The sequence below is a fragment of the Pleurodeles waltl genome, chromosome 3_1 (assembly GCF_031143425.1).
Source record: "Pleurodeles waltl isolate 20211129_DDA chromosome 3_1, aPleWal1.hap1.20221129, whole genome shotgun sequence".
Classification (NCBI taxonomy): Eukaryota; Metazoa; Chordata; class Amphibia; order Caudata; family Salamandridae; genus Pleurodeles; species Pleurodeles waltl.
Window position 1 is genome coordinate 1,173,398,037 of NC_090440.1, and position 18,657 is coordinate 1,173,416,693.

Sequence of the window (18,657 nt, forward strand, 5' to 3'; positions counted from 1 at the left end):
AAGTCATGACAGCAAAGTCTCTTTGTAGAGAAAAGGAGTGCTCAAGTGGTTACACACCCAGCCACAGGGTGTGTAAAAGCTGTTGCCCATGTGGGTCCAGACCAGTCCATACATAAGATAAGAAAACCACGGCACATCACATGAACATAATATGAAACAGTATATTATTTAATGATGTTGCAGGAAGAACACAATATCCCGATTCAATGCAAAGAATTCATGAGATTGATTGTAGATAGATTCCAAAATGATGAGAAAACAGCCGACACGTGTTTCGTCATTCTTGACTTTCTCAAGGCTCATTAACGTTTGGAAAGGTCAATGTTGCATGAAAGAAATTCCATATTTCAGGCTGGTTCGGCAAATGCGATCAGAAACTCAAAGAGATGAAAGGAATACGAGACCATGATAAGTCTGTTGCCGGTCCGTACGTAGTTAAGTCCAAGTGCATGAACAGTATTCCTCTACTGGCCTTAGTATAAAGAAAATGGGAGCACCAGCCGTAGAAGTGGAGTGGCGGATCAACCCTTTCTGTAGATTTTACTGTAAATAAATATCAAGTACCTTATTATCTTTAATGGTCAAAGGATAACTGTGACAATGAGGGTTCTTAGCTTAAGGGAAAAGATCAGTTGGATAGTCAAAGTACTGATGTGGTGTTAGCCCGTTGCCCCGATCTTATTGAACACATCGGCAAAGTCTTGGTAAGTTTCTGGGGTAGGTAATGAAGGGGGTAGAGTCTGTAATGCACCAAACTTTAAAGGCTGAACGTATCTTAGCAACACAAAAGGATGATGGACGGAGTGGTGAACAATGCAAACACTCACCTCCAGTCACAGATCTGGGTTTAATCCATCGTTCTTTTGCTCCCCATGCAACCCCAGTTTGGACCCAGCCATATGCAAATCAGTCTTGACCCTGTTCCTCATGGAAACAGCCCAGCCCGAATTGCCAAGCCAGGTCATTCCTGGACCGGAAACAAGCATCCTGGGACCGGTTTCAGGGTATCACCCTTCATCAGCCAGGCTAGCTTAAATCGAGTGGCACAGTGAGCAAGGGACCCACGTCTGGGCACACCCTTCCCACTTAGGGCAACTTTAGCAACACAAAAGGATGATGGATGGAGTGGTGAACAGTGCAAACACTCACCCCCAGTCACAGATCTGGGTTTAATCCATCGTTCTTTTGCTCACCATGCCACCTCAGTTTGGACCCAGCCATATGCAAATCAGTCTTGACCCGGTTCCTCATGGGAACAGTCCAGTCCAAATTGCCAAGCCAGGTCCTCCCTGGACTGGAAACAAGCATCCTGGGACTGGTTTCAGGGTATCACCCTTCATTAGACAGGCTAGCTTAAATCCAGTGGCGCAGTGAGCAAGGGACCCACATGTGGGCAAACCCTTCCCACTTAGGGCAACTTTAGCAACACAAAAGGATGATGGTCAGAGTGGTGAACAATCCAAACACTCACCCCCAATCACAGATCTGGGTTTAATCCATTGTTCTTTTGCTCACCATGCCACCCCAGTTTGGGCCCAGCCATATGCAAATCAGTCTTGACCCTGTTCCTCATAGGAAAAGTCCAGCCCGAATCACCAAACCAGGTCCTCCCGGGACCAGAAACAAGCATCGTGGGACCGGTTTCAGGGTATCACACTTCATCAGCCAGGCTAGCTTAAATCCAGTGGCACAGTGAGCAAGGGACCCACGTCTGGGTATACCCTTCCCACTTTGGGCAACTTCAGAAACACAAAAGGATGATGAATGGAGTGGTGAACAATGCAAACACTCACGCCCAGTCACAGATCTGGATTTAATCCATCATTTGTTTGCTCACCATGCCACCCCAGTATGGACCCAGCCATATGCAAATCAGTCTTGACCCTGTTCCTCATGGGAACAGTCCAGCCCGAATTGCCAAGCCAGGTCCTCCCTAGACCGGAAAAAAGCATCCTGGGACCGGTTTCAGGGTATCACCCTTCATCAACCAGGCTAGCTTAAATCCAGTGGCACAGTATGCAAGGGACCCACGTCTGGGCATACCCTTCCCACTTAGGGCAACTTTAGCTTTAGAACGTATCTTAAACCTTGTCGTAGAAAACATTTTAGTTCATCATTGGGAAGAAAAAGCAGGGTTCATCTCTCTTTATTTAATCTGGTGATTATGTTTGCAGAGCCAGTTAGTTCCTATAATCACTGCAAATATAGTGGAACCTGTGAGATCACTATATTTGCTTTGTTTTCTATAAGTTCCTTCTCTAGTACCGTATCCAGTTATTTTATTTCCAAACAGACATCTTCATCCAGCAGAGTTTTGACATCAATCCTTACAATGGCTTCATGCTTATCTTTTTTCTGTTTTGGAAGTATGTTTAGCTCGTAGAACGACTAATCAATTACACAGCTCGATGACCCACAGTCTCTGCAAATTACAGGGCCACCTTGGGGGTGAAGATTTTTATGATGAGTTGAAAATAAACTTGATATTTCTTCAGCCTTTTAGACGAACCTCTTACCCTGGGGTGAGGCTAACCAGGGTCTGTATGTTAAGGTCAGGCACTGTAGTTTTCCGCCAAGTGAGAGGAGTCTTTGACAAAGTGCCCAGATCCCCGATGGTAGAGACATAATCCTCTGCAGAAGTTTTGTTCTTTTTATTTCATGGCTGAGAGTCACTCTGATGTTACCAACTTGAAACAGCTCTTCAGGGGACTCCATGGTGCTCTTTACAAATAGTTTCTGAGAATTGAATGGCATTTATTGGTGTCTTTTTTGTGCATCCTTTTATAGCATTAAGACGATCAGAGCCTCAAATGTGGTATACTGAGTCACTACCAGAGACAACTCTTCTTTTATTCCTTCTTGGAGGCTCTGGAAAAATGCTCCCCAACAGATTCATCCGTTTAGCCTGCTTCAGCCAGTAGCTGCTAATATTGACTAATATATGAAATTTACATCCTGTGACCCGTACAAAAGTATTGGAAGTTCAGTATGAGCCGCTAGTCGGGTCTGATTATGACCACAACTAGCTCCAAAATGTTGTACAAATGTTTAAAAATCAAGAACTGTAGCTCATTATTAAAGGTGTCACACACTGCAATGTGTCTGCGCTCATATAGGAAAGGCTAAATGTCACCTTGAATCGATCGATAGCAGACTGTTGCAGTTTATGCAAAAAATGTAGATTTCCTAGTGCCATAAAATATTGTGTCCAGAAAATCTTTCATGTGCATCAGCAGCTGTTGTAGCAAAAGGTGAGCTAAGATTTCCTGGTATAGAATTTCCACCAACCTCCTCTGAATTCCTTGCGGTAGTGCTAGACCCCACATGTGGCATGGTGTATGTGGCAGGATTTCAGCTTTAGATGTGTTGGGCATGTTTTCACTGTATATCTGGTAACGTTTTTCAGAAGTGACATCATCCCAATGGTCAGCCACTGACGACATCACAAGAAGCGTCATCACATGGCCTTTTGACGCTGATGATTATAGAGAAAGTATTGTCACATGACATTTTACATATTGACATTGATGTAGTGATACCACTAAATTAACAATAAACAAAAGAGTAAACATTACATGCAAGATTAATAAAAGAATGCTCAGGTTTCTAAAGCAGTTACAAACAAATGAATTAAGACGTTTTTTTCTGCTCGAATGACAGAAAGTAAACAGAGCTAACACAAGCCCTGTTTTTTCTGTGCTTGCCACAGCCTCTGCGATCTCAGAGGCCAGGGATTGTAAAAGGAGTGACAAGGGTCTCGAAGAGCAAGCCAAAGATCGCAGATCTGACACCTGATGCCCCATGTGTGTGGAATTTGAAAGACAGAAAGCTCTTTTGTCCAGCAGCATGGTTGGTAGAAACCTGTACCTGACTCTCAGATACGGGATGGCACAGCATCACAGAGGCATCATAAGGGTCACTGCTGCAAGAGCATTTTTGATCCTTCACAGGAATCTATGCTCATCTAGGCAGGTGGATCTTCTGACCCAGAAAGTGGTGTGGTAGAATCACTAACACAGTTTAAAAACAAACCCAATCAATTTAAACACCATGACCAATGTGACCACGGAAGGAAAACTCCACCCAGGAAAAAGTTAAGGGATTTATTACAAACACAAGCTCAAAGTCATGTAGACTATTCTCAATACCAAATTATAAAGATACATAATCACCAATGGTTGTCTAAGACGTTGAAATAAATTTAGACAAACTAACATTATCAAAACTAAGCATTCAAGTAAGACAATACATATCATTAAAATAACTATCTGAGATACAGATATTACGCGTTGCTCAGCATAAATAATCATTAGTCAATTCAATTTAGTAGAGTCATAATTGGCTGGGCAATGTAAACCCTACAACTAAGCAAATCAGGGAACTATATGATTGGGACAACTCATGCGGGCAAAAGACAAAAAGCAAAAAGGAAAAAATAATTTGAGAAAAAATAATGTTGCACTATAGGTTATTAACTAGGAAAAGAAAAAAAAGAAAAAAGGGGAACAGCTTCAGCATGTTACAAGCTCAATCAAAGGACATCTCAAAGGGCAAAGCAGAGAGGAAGATACCTCTCCAAAGGGCTCAGCATTCAGGAACTCTTCGTCAGCAAAGCATCTGCTAGTGAAATGTGGATCTCTCTGACCAAAGTTGAGATGGGCACTGTCATATTAAATAGGCGCACACATTCTGATCCGCCAAAGGTATCAGACCTGAGTACTTTTAAGGGGCATCATCCAAAAGTAATCGATCTCATGACTCCAAGTTGTAACAGTCTCTTCCTTTCGCAAGCTATCCATGAGAACATCTTCCGTCAGAGTGACTCCACACACATTTGAAACATTTGTATATGAAATCAGTCCATGTTTCTCAATGTTCTGTTCCCGAGGGTGTTAAGGGACATTCTCTGTATGTTTAAACAATGGGGTATATTACCAAAATACCAAGTCTTCTCATGGGAACGTAAACTATAAGACAGTTCACATTAGGAAATGAATCAGTATTCTACAGGGATCAAAGAAACGCATACTCTGCAGGCCTTACTTCTGCTAAGGCACGAAATTATGAAATTACATTTAATTATTATGCTTTAATACAACACATGTAATCTGCAAATGTATGAATTCAGCATCAATAAAACTACACTAACATGAATAATACATTTTATTTTAAACAAAAATGCTTTGTAATGCACTTCGTTTAATACAACAGAGAAGCGCATCTCTCTCATATTTGCACACATTTTAAACTCATTAATCATTAGAAATTCAGTATTAATTTGATATGTACTGTTAGTCTAAAGTCTGAATTACATTTTAACATCAATTTTATCCCTCTTACATGTAATTTAATCACAATAGTATCTAAGTCGAACTCTGATATACAAGTAATTGCACATTCAAATAACGTGTCAGTGCAGCTTCTACATTTGACTAATAATACTTCAATTAACATAGGACATAAGCTGTCACATTTTGATGATCTTTCTGATACGAAGGGCTGTACTACAGTTTAGAATATATCAGTCCCCCCTTTGATGGCAACTAAGCCATCATAAATTATGCCCACTCTCATCTCAATGAGACAGTCTAAAACGTCAGAGGTTTATTTCAGGTAAGATCTTTTGAAATCCTCTAACTGCTTGACTTACTGTAGTACAGGCTTCTCCTAGTCTCCATTTATAACTACTCTTTTCTCAGACTACTCTTAGCTCTTTTCTCCTTCAGTTACTACTATAATTTGTCAAATCCAACTGCAACTAGGGCAGAGAAGACCTCAATCAATAGGGGTCTCAAATTATTCCCACAATATCTCTTCCCAGATTACCAAACCATCTACCAATGGCTGTAAAACCATTACCTATAGCTTCCCATGCACTTGTTGCGGTGAGTCCTTTCAGATCTTGTTTCAAGTCAGTCATGTTTGTTATGTATTTTCTTATTTCTTTACTATTGTCAGGTATGTATGTGAAACATTATTGTGCATGTAGCATTTTGCAAACTCTGCCATCCTTTGCAAGTAATATGTCTAAAGCAAGTCAATTTTGCAAAACCGTTGATCTCATAGCTACCATCTCTATGTCCATTGGCATTATGGCACCTGCGGTGTCTGTAGATAACTTATCTACTACTGTTGACAACATTCTAATTTTGATGTCGTTCAAGATCACACCTACAGATGGAATTATAGCACCAAAAATATCTCCTACAATCTTTGAACCACTTGCTCCCCCTTTTGACTCTGGAGTTTGATTTCTCACTCCAAACTGAATCATTTAAATGTTCCACGTGATAAATCTTTGGAAACACCACTCCCAGTTAACATGTACCATACCAACCTTTCGGCAGCTTCTACTAAATATTTTTTCCCACATATGAAATAAACACCTGGCATGGCAGGGTCTTGAGCCTTCAGCATAAAATTCCAAACACTTTTAAACAAAAATGCATGTCTACATTCACTAGTTCCTACAAAATGTGTCAGTTTATGATCTAGGCCTATATATGCGCAGCTTCCCTACATTTTGCCAATCAATAGCCAGGAATCCTTGATTTCCAGCCATTGAATGTGTTTAATCTTTTCCCAATTTTGTAAAATTACTTCTTTGTCTATTTTGGCCTCCATATCTTTTCTTCTCTCCTCAAAGTGTCCACTTAATTCCTTTCTACTGGGCTAAAAATGAAGTTCAAATTATGTTTTGTACTTGTGTGGGTATACTGTTCTGAATGTCAATGTAGATTCAAATAAACCTCCTATGTAATCAATGTTCTTTGATAAAGCCATCACTGTCTCTTTTCAGTCCGTTTTTATTTGTGAGCAAGCAATAAAAAATAGTCTCTTTCAAAAAATGCAATTATTTACCAAGGGCCAGATGTACGACCCAGAATTTCTGCGACTCGCAATTTGTGACTCATTTGCAAGTCGCAAATTGTGAGCCACAAAACCATATGTACAGCAGTGTACTTTACACTGTTTGCGATTCCCAAAAGGTAACAAACTTCTGCTTCCAATCATCAGCAGAGTAATATGTCCATTCAGGTGCTGAGTACTTTTGGCTTGGTACTCTTTTTCTCTTTGACCTTCTATTTATTTGACTCGGCATCACTGTCACTTTGGGTCGACTCTTCTGTTTCTTCAACAATAGTAGAAGGTACTTGTCCAGCTGGGACAGTTTTCTCCTTAGGCCAATTGTCTCATGGTACAACTCTTTTATCTAGCACAACTGATCTTTTGTCTGCATCTTAGCTTGCATGAGTCAACTGACTCTGTTTCATCCCTTCTGTACCATCTGCTGTTGTTAACTCGCTCAGAACTTCAACAGATCGAGTCTGTGCTGCCGCAACCAGTTTTCCAGCCCCAACAGCTTGGATAACCTGATCCCTCTCACTCACTGTAACCGAACCTTATGGAACAGGCACTGTTTCATAAAGTGGACCTGGAACATTGCAAATGTGACTTGTAAAAACCCAGTTTGGGAGACCAAAACACTTTACAGATGTATTTGTCACGGGAACCACATGGTGAGGGTCTTTCCAACGTGATTCAAAGCATGTGTTCCTTACATACTTCTTTATCATGACCCAGTCACCAGGACATAGGTCATGAGAGAGTTCCTGCTGGGGCTGTGCCGTTGCTTCTTCAACCTGATGAGACAAAGAATGCACCACGCCAGCCAGTTCTTTACAATAATCCAGCACCAAGTAATCCGTAATGTTCACAAGTGCATTTGCAGGTACTGCTAGCAATCTCAAAGCTCGTCCCATGATGATTTAATGAGACGACAAGCCTGTCTTCCTGTCAGGGGTGCTGCACATACTAATCAAAACAAGAGGCAATGCATCTGGCCATTTCAGTGTTGTGGATGAACATACTGTTGCCATTCTGGACTTTAAAGTTCCATTAATCTGCTCTATCAGACTTGAGGCTTGTGGAGTATAGCTGCAATGCAGTCTTTGCTCAATTTATAATGCTGCAGACAACATTTTTAGGACCTCACTGTTAAAATGAGTTCCTCGGTTTGACTCTAGAGAAGTCGGGAAACCAAAACGTGGTATCAACTCTCTAAGTAACAACTTTGCCACTGTGAGACTATCATTACTCCTAGTGGGATAATCTTCCACCCAATGAGAGAATATGCATACAATGACCAAGACATCTCGATCCATGCACACTGGTAGCTCGATAAAATCCAACTGCATTCTGTTAAATGATCCTCCTGACCTATCTATGTGACTCAGTGTGACTACAGCACATTTACCTACATTCATCTGTTGACAGGTAACACATCTGTGACATGCAGCTTCAGCAACTGCTTTAAACCTAGGATTAAGCCATGTCTGTCTAAATGTTATGGTCATTGCATCTCTACCAATGTGTGCCTGTCCATGATAATGTCTTGCCATCAGGAGCAGTAAACTAGTCGGCAATACTGCTCTTCCATCACTTGAAACCCAAACATCATCTTCATTTCTTTTTACACATCCTGCTTTAATCCAACTTTGCTGTTCTTCATCTGACACTTCTTCCTGCAATCTTTTCACTTCCTCCCACGTGTCAACAGCAGTTAATAGGAAATTTTGTTTGGTCTCATCTTGTACATCACTGTTCTACTCTCCTTTAAAGGAAGTACAACTAAGAGCGCAGTATCTGTTGACTTCATCTACATAAGTATTGCCTAAGGTAACATAATCAGTTGATTTCCTATGCACCATACATTTTACAACGGCAATTTTTGCTGGCAACTGTAATGCATTCAACAAATTATACATTTTTCATGGTTTTGGATTGGGGAAGTAGAAGGGGTCTTAAAATCTCACTGGGAGCATAATTGGCCGAAATCATGAACAACACCATAACCATATTGACTATCAGTGAAAATCGTCACTTTGATTTGTTCCAAAACACAGCATGCTCTAGTTAGAACAACCAATTCAGCTACTTGGGCTGAAAAGACTCCACAAAGCCAGGAGGCTTCTATCACGCCTGAAACTGTGCATACAGCATAACTTTCTCTCAGGGTACTATCTTTAGCTCTTAAACAGGAGCCATCAGAGAACATGGCATAGTCATTTTCATCTAAGGGAACATCTTGAATATCAGGTCTTGGTTTGGTGCACAATTAAGTCACATCAAGACAGTCATGCTAAACCTCCTCTTCATGGTCACTTGCATTTTTAACAGGAACAGGCAATAGGGTTTCTGGGTTAAGAGTATTACAATTTGTGATGTTAACATTGGAAGAGGCCAATATAATGTGCATAAAGTAGGTCAAAAGTGCACTTGTCAGGTACTGTGTCTTTGTACAGGTTAACAAAACTTCCACTGAATGTAGGACAAAAACGTTAGGTGGATATCCCATAACAAAGCATTTGCACTGCTCTATGCTGGTGCTAAGAGAAGTGACTGCCTTTAGAAAGCCAGGCAGCGCTGCTGCTACAGTATCAGAAAGATAACCCACAGACTTGTTCACATTTTCATGCAGCTGTGTCAAAACTGAGAGAGCACATTGATCCCTCTTGCAACAAAATAAAGAAAAATGTTTGTTATAATCAGGCATTCCCAGAGCTGGGGCTTGGCATAGGCTTTCTCTCAGCTCTATGAAGGCATGTATGCAGTCATCATCCAGTGGTACCGGATCAGACACATCCTTGTGAGTTAGCCTCTGTAAAGGCTTGGCCAATAGGGAAAAGTTTGGTATTCACTGACAACTGTAGCCAAACATTCCCAAAAACATTCAAACTTCTTTCTGTGTTGCAGGAGGATTTATTCTCATGATTGTTGGGATTCTCTCTTGGGATACTTTCCTCACACCTTTCTCATTGTGGTGACCTAAATACAGAACTACTTTCTTACAATACTGTAATTTTGTAGGGGAAACTTTATGACCATTCTCTCCTAACTGATTCAATAAGGCAATTGTATCTCTTCTGCATGCTTCATGGGTATTTGACACAACTAACAGGTAATCAATATACTGCACTAAGACTGATTGTTAGGGCATGTTAAGGGATTCCAAATTATTTTTCAAAATCTGAATGAAAATGCATGGTCACTCCATATACCCTTGAGGAGTTCGGCACCATGCTAAAACACGACTGCCAAATTTGGATGCAAATAAGTACTGGCTTTCCACGTGAAGGGGTTGGAAAAGAATGCCTGGAAAAGATCAATGAATGTAAACTATTCAGCTTCACAAGGAATTTGAAATAAAATTACTGCAGGATTTGGTACCACGGTACAACATGGAATGACAATCACATTCACTTTCCTCAATCTTGAACTGTGTGGTGCTTTTCATTGGGCTTTGGCAATCCTAAAATGGGAGAGTTCCATGGACTTCCCATAATAGCTTTCAAGATACCCTGCTCAATTAAACAATAAATCAAAGGGATTATTCCAGCAATTGTCTCTGGGGACATTCTACGTGGGGTGTTGTTAGATACACTACATTTGGCTTCTCTTTTATTTTAATGGGCTCAACACATTTAATGAGTCCAACTTCTTTCCCTGAAAAATCACAAACTTCTGGTGTCACAGTTTCTCTTAAATCTTCGGGCAAATCACTGCATGTCATCAATGGGTACAATGTGACACTCGGGTACTGTTCTTCAAATTTGGAGGACACATCTTCCTAATTTGTCTGCATTGCTATTCCTTTGGGTATGCAGCTAATGGAATGATTCAGTTTACACAACAGATCATGTCCTAGTGAGATTACAGCACTCGAATCGCAGACCACAAATTGGTGCTCATCTTCAAATTAACCTATTTTTACAGAGACATACTCTGTTACAGGATTTGTCAATTCTTTATTTGCAACTACTACCACTTGAATCATTTTTCCTGAAAGGGACAAATTCGGTACTTCAGCTATTCTGACTGTGGAACGTGTTGCTTCTGAGTCAACCACAAATGACACATCATGGCCCATAAGGTTGGCATTTCCAGAGGGACCACGTTGATATACTTCTAAGGATGTGCCTAGCATGCATTCCTCGTCATGAGAGCTATCACTGTGAAAGCTTCACTTAATTCCTCATCACTCAAATCAGTTAAGGGAAATTGTGATGCTAACTGGTTCATGTTTGCATTTGCCAGTCGATTCATGTTTTTTTGAGAAACAATCACTTGCTGCTATGTCATCGAGGCTTGTGGTATCTGCATCTGTTGTCCTGGTGACACATTCACATTTTGCACTCAGGGTATTTGAACTCTGTGAACTTAAACCTGATTATTACCTTATGTCTGAGCAACTCCAGCATTTTGCACTTGAACATTCACATTACTATATGGACATTCTCGTCGCCCATGACCAAACCCTCTGCACGAGTGACATGGATTAGTCTTCTTCAAAGTCTGGACATCAAGAAGTCCTTCACTCTGATCCATCTGAACCCCATTTCCTCTACCTCTAGGCTGGAATAAATGTCTTACCTGCTGTGTTACTCCTCGCATAACACTGTGTTCACCATTATCTGTGGATTCTGATTTGTTCTCTGTGCTGCTTTCAATTGCAAAACCATGAGTTTTTCTTCAAGCTTTTAAGTTTTTTCTGTTTCAATTCTATTTTATTTCTTCAGTACTTTTCATAATGCAAAATCTCATCAATTAATTTATTCTACCAACAAATCAGGTGCAGTTGAATCATCTCATTTATGTCTGGCTTCAACCCCTGCACAAATCTGAACTAAAAATTATCCATATCCTTAGCTTCTATAGTCTCAGTACCACAGTGATGCCTGAAAGTTTGCAATAATCTCTTGCGGTAAGAATGAAGCGATTCTTTTGTCTCTGTCACGACTTACGTGCTGCTTTAACCTGGAGTCCGCAGAACGAGTGGCGTGGGTCTTGTTCTTGAATGTTCGGCCTTGGCCCAGGTAGGGGCGTCTCTTTCGGGTAGCCACAGTGCTGCAGGCAATGGGAATGCCAAGATCAGACCGTGTCCCTCAGAAGTAGCGCCAGAGGGAAAAAAAACCTGAAAAGGGGAAAAAACCTCCAAAAAGATAGGTTATGAAACAGGAACAAAAAGAACAGGTATCAACAGAGGCAAAATACAGGAAAATATACTGGAACCGACGAGAACCAGCACAGGAAGGCAAGGAAACAGGAGCGAAGACACCATCCAAACAGAAAGTGTTGCAGCGCAAGGAGAGAAAGAATCACAGCCCTTAAATACCAACAAACAGGAAGCGACCAACAGGAAGTACAAGGACACCATCTTAGATAGGGAAAAAACACATAGAACAGAATGGACTAGGAGCCATAGAGAGTAGGGAACAAGGAATGCTGGGAAGAGAAGGGTAATATGGGAAGGGAGAAAAACCATAAATAAAGGAAGGCACAACCAGATAGCCATAAAAAGCAGAAAAGAAAAGAAGAGGTGAGTGGGGGGGTCAGACCTGCCTGTGAGCGTGGTGCGTGAAAGTAGAACGCGGCCCCACGCCCAATTTGGGGCCTCAGAGAATGCAGAGCAGCCTAGGGGTGCGGCGCGTCTTGTGACCGCGTGCAGCAGCCCGAGCTGAATGTTTGGCTCGTGCCGCGCGCAGCAGCACGACAGTAGGCCCCCCCGAAGGTCCAGGTTTGTGTGGAAACAAGCGGTGAAAATGGCGAATCAGAAGAGGTGTTTGAACAGAAGATGCATCTTCCCAAGAGCATTCACTGAGAGGATAACCCTTTCAATGAATCAGATACTGAAGACGTTTGTGAAAGATAGAAGAGTCACAAATCTCTTGTACCTCATATTCAGGTACATCATCCACTAACACAGGAGGAGGACAAGGAAACTGACGACAGTAAGGATCAGGTACATAGGGTTTGAGCTGGGAAACATGAAAGACCGGATGAATCCTCCAGTTACGAGGCAAGTGAAGATGGACAGTGACAGGATTAATCAGCTGAAGGATACGGAAAGAACCTTAGTAACAAGGTGTGAACTTATTCTGAGAAAGGCGTAAAGGCAAAAAATTTGACGAAAGCCAGACTTTATCATGAAGGTGATATTCTGGAGCATCCCTAAGTTTCTTATCTGCTATTTTCTTCATGCATCTCTTGGTGTTCAACAAGTTAGATCAAATCAATCTATGGATCTGTAAAAGTCGTCTGGAAAAGGAAGTAACAGCAGGCAGAGAAGAGGTAGGATGATAGCTATAACAACAGAAAAAAGGAGTGACCTTGGAGGCACTATGGACAGTGTTATTGTAACAGAATTCAGCGATAGGAAGGTAAGTGTTCCAGTTGCTCTGGGTAGAATTACAAAAGCAGAGAAGGTACTGCTCCAATCCTTGGTTGAGACGCTCAGTCTGTCCATTGGTTTGAGGATGGAAACCCGATGATAGTGCTATATTGATATTCAGTGTCCTACAAAAATGTTTCCAAAACCGGGAGATGTACTGAGGTCCTCTTTCAGATACAATGCTCTGTGGAAGTCCATGGAGACGGAAAATATGATGGATAAATATCTGACTTAGTTCTTGGGACGTCGGTAACTTTTTCAGGGCAGTGAAGTGAGCCATCTTAGTAAAGGAATCTATGTTGACCATGATAACCCGGTTTCCTGCTGATGGAGGGAGTGAACCCATGAAATCAGTAGAAATGGTGTGCCAGGGAGCTGGTGGAACAGGTAATGGTTGTAGTAATCCTGCAGGTCTGGTACGGGGAATCTTTACTTGAGCACATATGGGACAAGCCTGAACGTATCTTTCGACATCTGACTTCCAGGTAGGCCACCAGAAAGATCGCAAGAGTAGTTCTCATGTGGACCTGATGCCTCTATGACCAGCAACCGGCGAATCATGGCACATTTGTAGTGCCTTTTCTCTTACTCCATTAGTAGGGAGGAATACCAGGTTCTGATAATAATAATACCCTTGCCGTGTACATTTAAGGGGGTTTAGTTTCTTTAATTCTTGATCAGACAGGTTGGAATAGTCCAGTTGTACCTCATCCAGGAAAGACTGAGCTACTCCAATAATTTTACTAGGCTCAAGTAGATACTGTGATAGGGTAGGAGTACAATCTGGATAATGGCGAGACAGAGCATCAGCCAGAATTTTTGGGATCCAGGAATATAGGTGACATAAAAGTCATAATGACTGAAGAAAAAGGCCCAACAAGCCTGACGACTGTTCTGGCATAAAAAATTACGTAAACATTGTAGATTACGATGGTCTGTTCTCACCTCGAAGAGCTCCTTGGAATCCATAAGAAACTGTCTCCACTCAAGGCAGGCTGTTTTCAGAGATAATAACTCCCTTTCTAGTACTGAGTAATGTTGTTCAGACGCAGAGAGTACATGGGACACATAGAAAACAGGATGTTCAAGACCGTCATCTTCTTGTTGTTGGAGTAAGGCAGCTCCGATGGCTCTTTCGGAAGCATCTGTAACAACAATAAATTGTTTGTTGGTATCTGGGTGTCTCAATATTGGAGCTTGAGTGAAGGCCTTATTTAGACCTTGAAAAGCTATTTCAGCCGCCCTAGTCCAAACAAAGCCTTTCTTTAAATTCTCCTTTTTTAATGTTTGAGTTATGTGGCTGGTTTGTTCTGCAAAGTCTAAGATAAACTGCCGATAAAAATTAGCCAATCCTAGAAAACATTGCGTTTCCTTAACAGAGGAAGGAGAAGGCCAATCTAGGATGGCTTGTACCTTTTCTTGGTCCATAGCTATGCCAGTGGGACAAAGGTGATATCCCAAATATTTGACTTCGGTCTTGTCAAACTCACACTTTTCTGGTTTACAGGACAGTTGATGTTCCCGGAGTCTTTGGAGGACTTGTTTCACGTGAGAGGAATGCAGTTCAGTACGCCTAGAATAAACAAGGATATAGTCTAAGTAGATGACAACCGTATGGTTCAAGAGATCAGAGAATACAGAGTCCATAAATCTTTGGAAAACGGAGGGGCATTAGTGAGACCAAAAGGCATAACTCTGTACTCATAATGACCAAATGGGGTCCTGAAAGCAGTCTTCCACTCGTCTCCTTCTTTAATACACAAAAGGTGGTAGGCTCCCCGTAGATCCAGTTTGGTAAATCGTTGAGCCCCTCTGACTGCCTCCAATATATCCTTGATGAGGGGCAAAGCATAATGGTCTTTTATAGTTATCTTATTTAGGCCTTGAAAATCCAGGCAGGGACGAAGATCCTTCGTCTTCTTTGGTACAAAAAAGAGGGGAGCCTCTGCCGGAGAGGACGATGGTACAATAAGACCGCTATGTAAGTTTTCTTCCAGATACTCCTTTAGAACTTTCCTTTCGGGTTCCGTGAGTGAATACATCCTCCCAAAGGGAACAATAGTTCCAGGTTCCAGGGGAATAGCACAATCGTAATCTCGATGTGGGGGTAACACAGGTCTGGATGGTTTTTGGAACACATCTTGAAATTCTAGATAGTGATCAGGGACTCCTTGGACTGTATTGATGGAACATCCGGTAGTAATTTCAGTAGGCATCAATCTCTTGGGTGACCAATATGTGTCTGAAGCAAAGCAGTTCTCATGACAAAACTGTGAGGACAAGGAAATAGTCCGGGTTTCCCAATTTACATAAGGGTCATGTCTTATGAACCACGGAATTCCTAAAATGATAGTATGGTTGGGGGATGATATGAGATCAAATGAGATGTGTTCTTGGTGGTTACCAAATTGTAAACTTAGTGTCAGGGTGGTAGTATCAACTGGACCAGAGGATATTAAGGACCCATCCACTGTGTGCACTTGTTCTGGAATTTCTTTGGGTCGTGTTGGTATTTGTTGAGTAGTGGCCCAAGTCTTATCCATGTATATGCCACTAGCACCACAATCAAGTAAAGCCATTGTTCTTTCTTGACGGCCGTCCGGTAACTGTAACATCACAGGTAACATAAACAAAGTCGTGTCATTGTCCTTGAATGAACTGATGGAAGGTATAGCCGATGATCCCGTCCCCTCCCTTCTTACAGAGGACGGGAAGTGGCGTTTCCCAATGGCCTTTGAGGATGAACAGGGCAGGTACGAAGCATGTGGCCGGCAGCACCACAATACAGGCACAATCCTTTCTCACGTCTGTCTTCCCGCTCGCTAACGGAAAGTGGGCCTCGAGTGGTATCCACCTGCATAGGTTCACCTTCTGTGTCTCTGGCGGGAGGACGAAGTTCCTCGGGACGATGCATAAAGACCCGTGAAGTGCTTGGCTGGGAAGATCCTCTACTCTTTCTCTTCTCCAAACGTCGTTCTTGGAGACGGTTTTCGATGGAAAGAGCTTGATCCATCAGACCACGAAGATCTTCAACTCGGGTGGAGCGTACTAACTCGTCTTTAATTTCTTCTTTAAGTCCTCTACGGAATAAAGTCACCAGAGTTCGTTCCACCCAGGTGGTCTCCGCCGCTAGCTGTCGAAAGCGAGTAATATATTGAAAGACATCTTGTGAGCCTTGTTGGATGTCACATAAAGCTTCTTCCACAGAGGCCTCCAATCCTGGACGACTAAACATCTGTTTAAACCGATTCACGAAGGCGGAATAGTCCGACAATACTGGGTCATTGGATGATACCATCGGGGTTGCCCAGGCCAAGGCAGGACTGGATAACGCACTGATAAGATATCCCACCTTTATCTTGTCGTGGGAGAATTGGGTAGGTCGGAAGGCGAAATACACAGTTAATGCATTGAGGAATTCTCGCAGTTTAGTTGGTTCACCGGAGAAACAAGGAGTAGAGGTGGAGACGGCCGGAACATCTGCACTGCGGAAAGCCATAGCCTGTCGTAAAGCAGCATTCTCATTGCGTAATTGTTGCAGTTCCTGAGCCTGTTGCTGAATAGTTGCCAGAAGAGATTGATCAGGATCTGCGGCAGCCGCCACTGTATCATCCATGGTGTTAGACGACATCGGGAGAATTGGGCGCTGCAATCTGTCACTACTTCCGTGCTGCTTTAACCTGGAGTCCGCAGAACAAGTGGCGTGGGTCTTGTTCTTGAATGTTCGGCCTTGGCCCAGGTAGGGGCGTCTCTTTCGGGTAGCCACAGTGCTGCAGGCAATGGGAATGCCAAGATCAGACCGTGTCCCTCAGAAGTAGCGCCAGAGGGAAAAAAAAACTGAAAAGGGGAAAAAACCTCCAAAAAGATAGGTTATGAAACAGGAACAAAAAGAACAGGTATCAACAGAGGCAAAATACAGGAAAATATACTGGAACCGACGAGAACCAGCACAGGAAGGCAAGGAAATAGGAGCGAAGACACCATCCAAACAGAAAGTGTTGCAGCGCAAGGAGAGAAAGAATCACAGCCCTTAAATACCAACAAACAGGAAGCGACCAACAGGAAGTACAAGGACACCATCTTAGATAGGGAAAAAACACATAGAACAGAATGGACTAGGAGCCATAGAGAGTAGGGAACAAGGAATGCTGGGAAGAGAAGGGGAATATGGGAAGGGAGAAAAACCATAAAGGAAGGCACAACCAGATAGCCAGAAAAAGCAGAAAAGAAAAGAAGAGGTGAGTGGGGGGGTCAGACCTGCCTGTGAGCGCGGTGCGTGAAAGTAGAACGAGGCCCTATGCCCAATTTGGGGCCTCGGAGAATGCAGAGCAGCCTAGGGACGCAGCACGTCTTGTGACCGCGTGCCGCGACCCGAGCTGAATGTTTGGCTCGTGCCGCGCGCAGCGCCGCAACAGTCTCCTGGCCTGTCCTGTCAATTTTCTGCCAATCAATATCTTTCTGGGACACTTTATTTTTCAAAACTCAATCACCTTATAATACTTTAAAATAACCTCTCCAGCTGGTGCACCTGTTACCAGATATCCCTGAGGATAACTGTCAGGCCAATCAACATGAACTTGTTAGGAATTGTTGGGGTGCTGGCTAGACAGGTGACAGGGGAGACAAAGGAGGCAGAATACTGGTAAGGAGCCACCCAAGATCACACCGAGAGTCAGAGGAGAGAGGGGATTCAAAAGGGAAGCTCTATTCAAGGTAATAAAAGAGATAAAGTTCAGAAAGAACAGGCATTCAAGAGGCAAGGTGGCACTCAGACTAATAGCCCAGGATGAACGTACAAGTCATATGTATATAAAACAGCATAAACAACAAAGGGAATGTGCGTTAAAGCACTCAGGAGCCCCACAGGGTAAGACTGAAGCTCAGTAAGTTCCTTACCCACAATTACTATTACATATTCTTGCTGCTAATACCAATATGTTGGGTATACATGCAAAGGCAATGTTTGTGGAGCTGTCCCCTATGGTGATGTTATAAAAGTAACTAAAAGACAAAACTCACAGTGGACAAGAAATACTACCTAGGTTGTCAGCTGAGCCCACAGATGCTGGCGATCAAACAAGAACACACAAGGCGGTAGCAGCAAGGGTGTAGAACTAAATACAACTACGATGGACAAGGAGCTAGCAAGGAGGAGTGCTTAAGAGGACAGAAGGGAAACAAAGGGCACACTTGGCAGAAAGCAAGTAACAAACATACAAGGAAAATAGAAGCAAGAAAGCAGGAAAACAGCAAACTGGGAACTGGAACAAAGAAATGGAAAGAAAGGCAAGGACTGGGAAAAGGAAAATACAGAAGGAGAGTTCAAGGGAGCACAAGGAGTGATGATGCAGGAATCAAGGAAACACAGCAGGCATAAATAGTTCAAGGAACAATAAATAGCTGAGGCACAGGAGGCAAGCAGCACT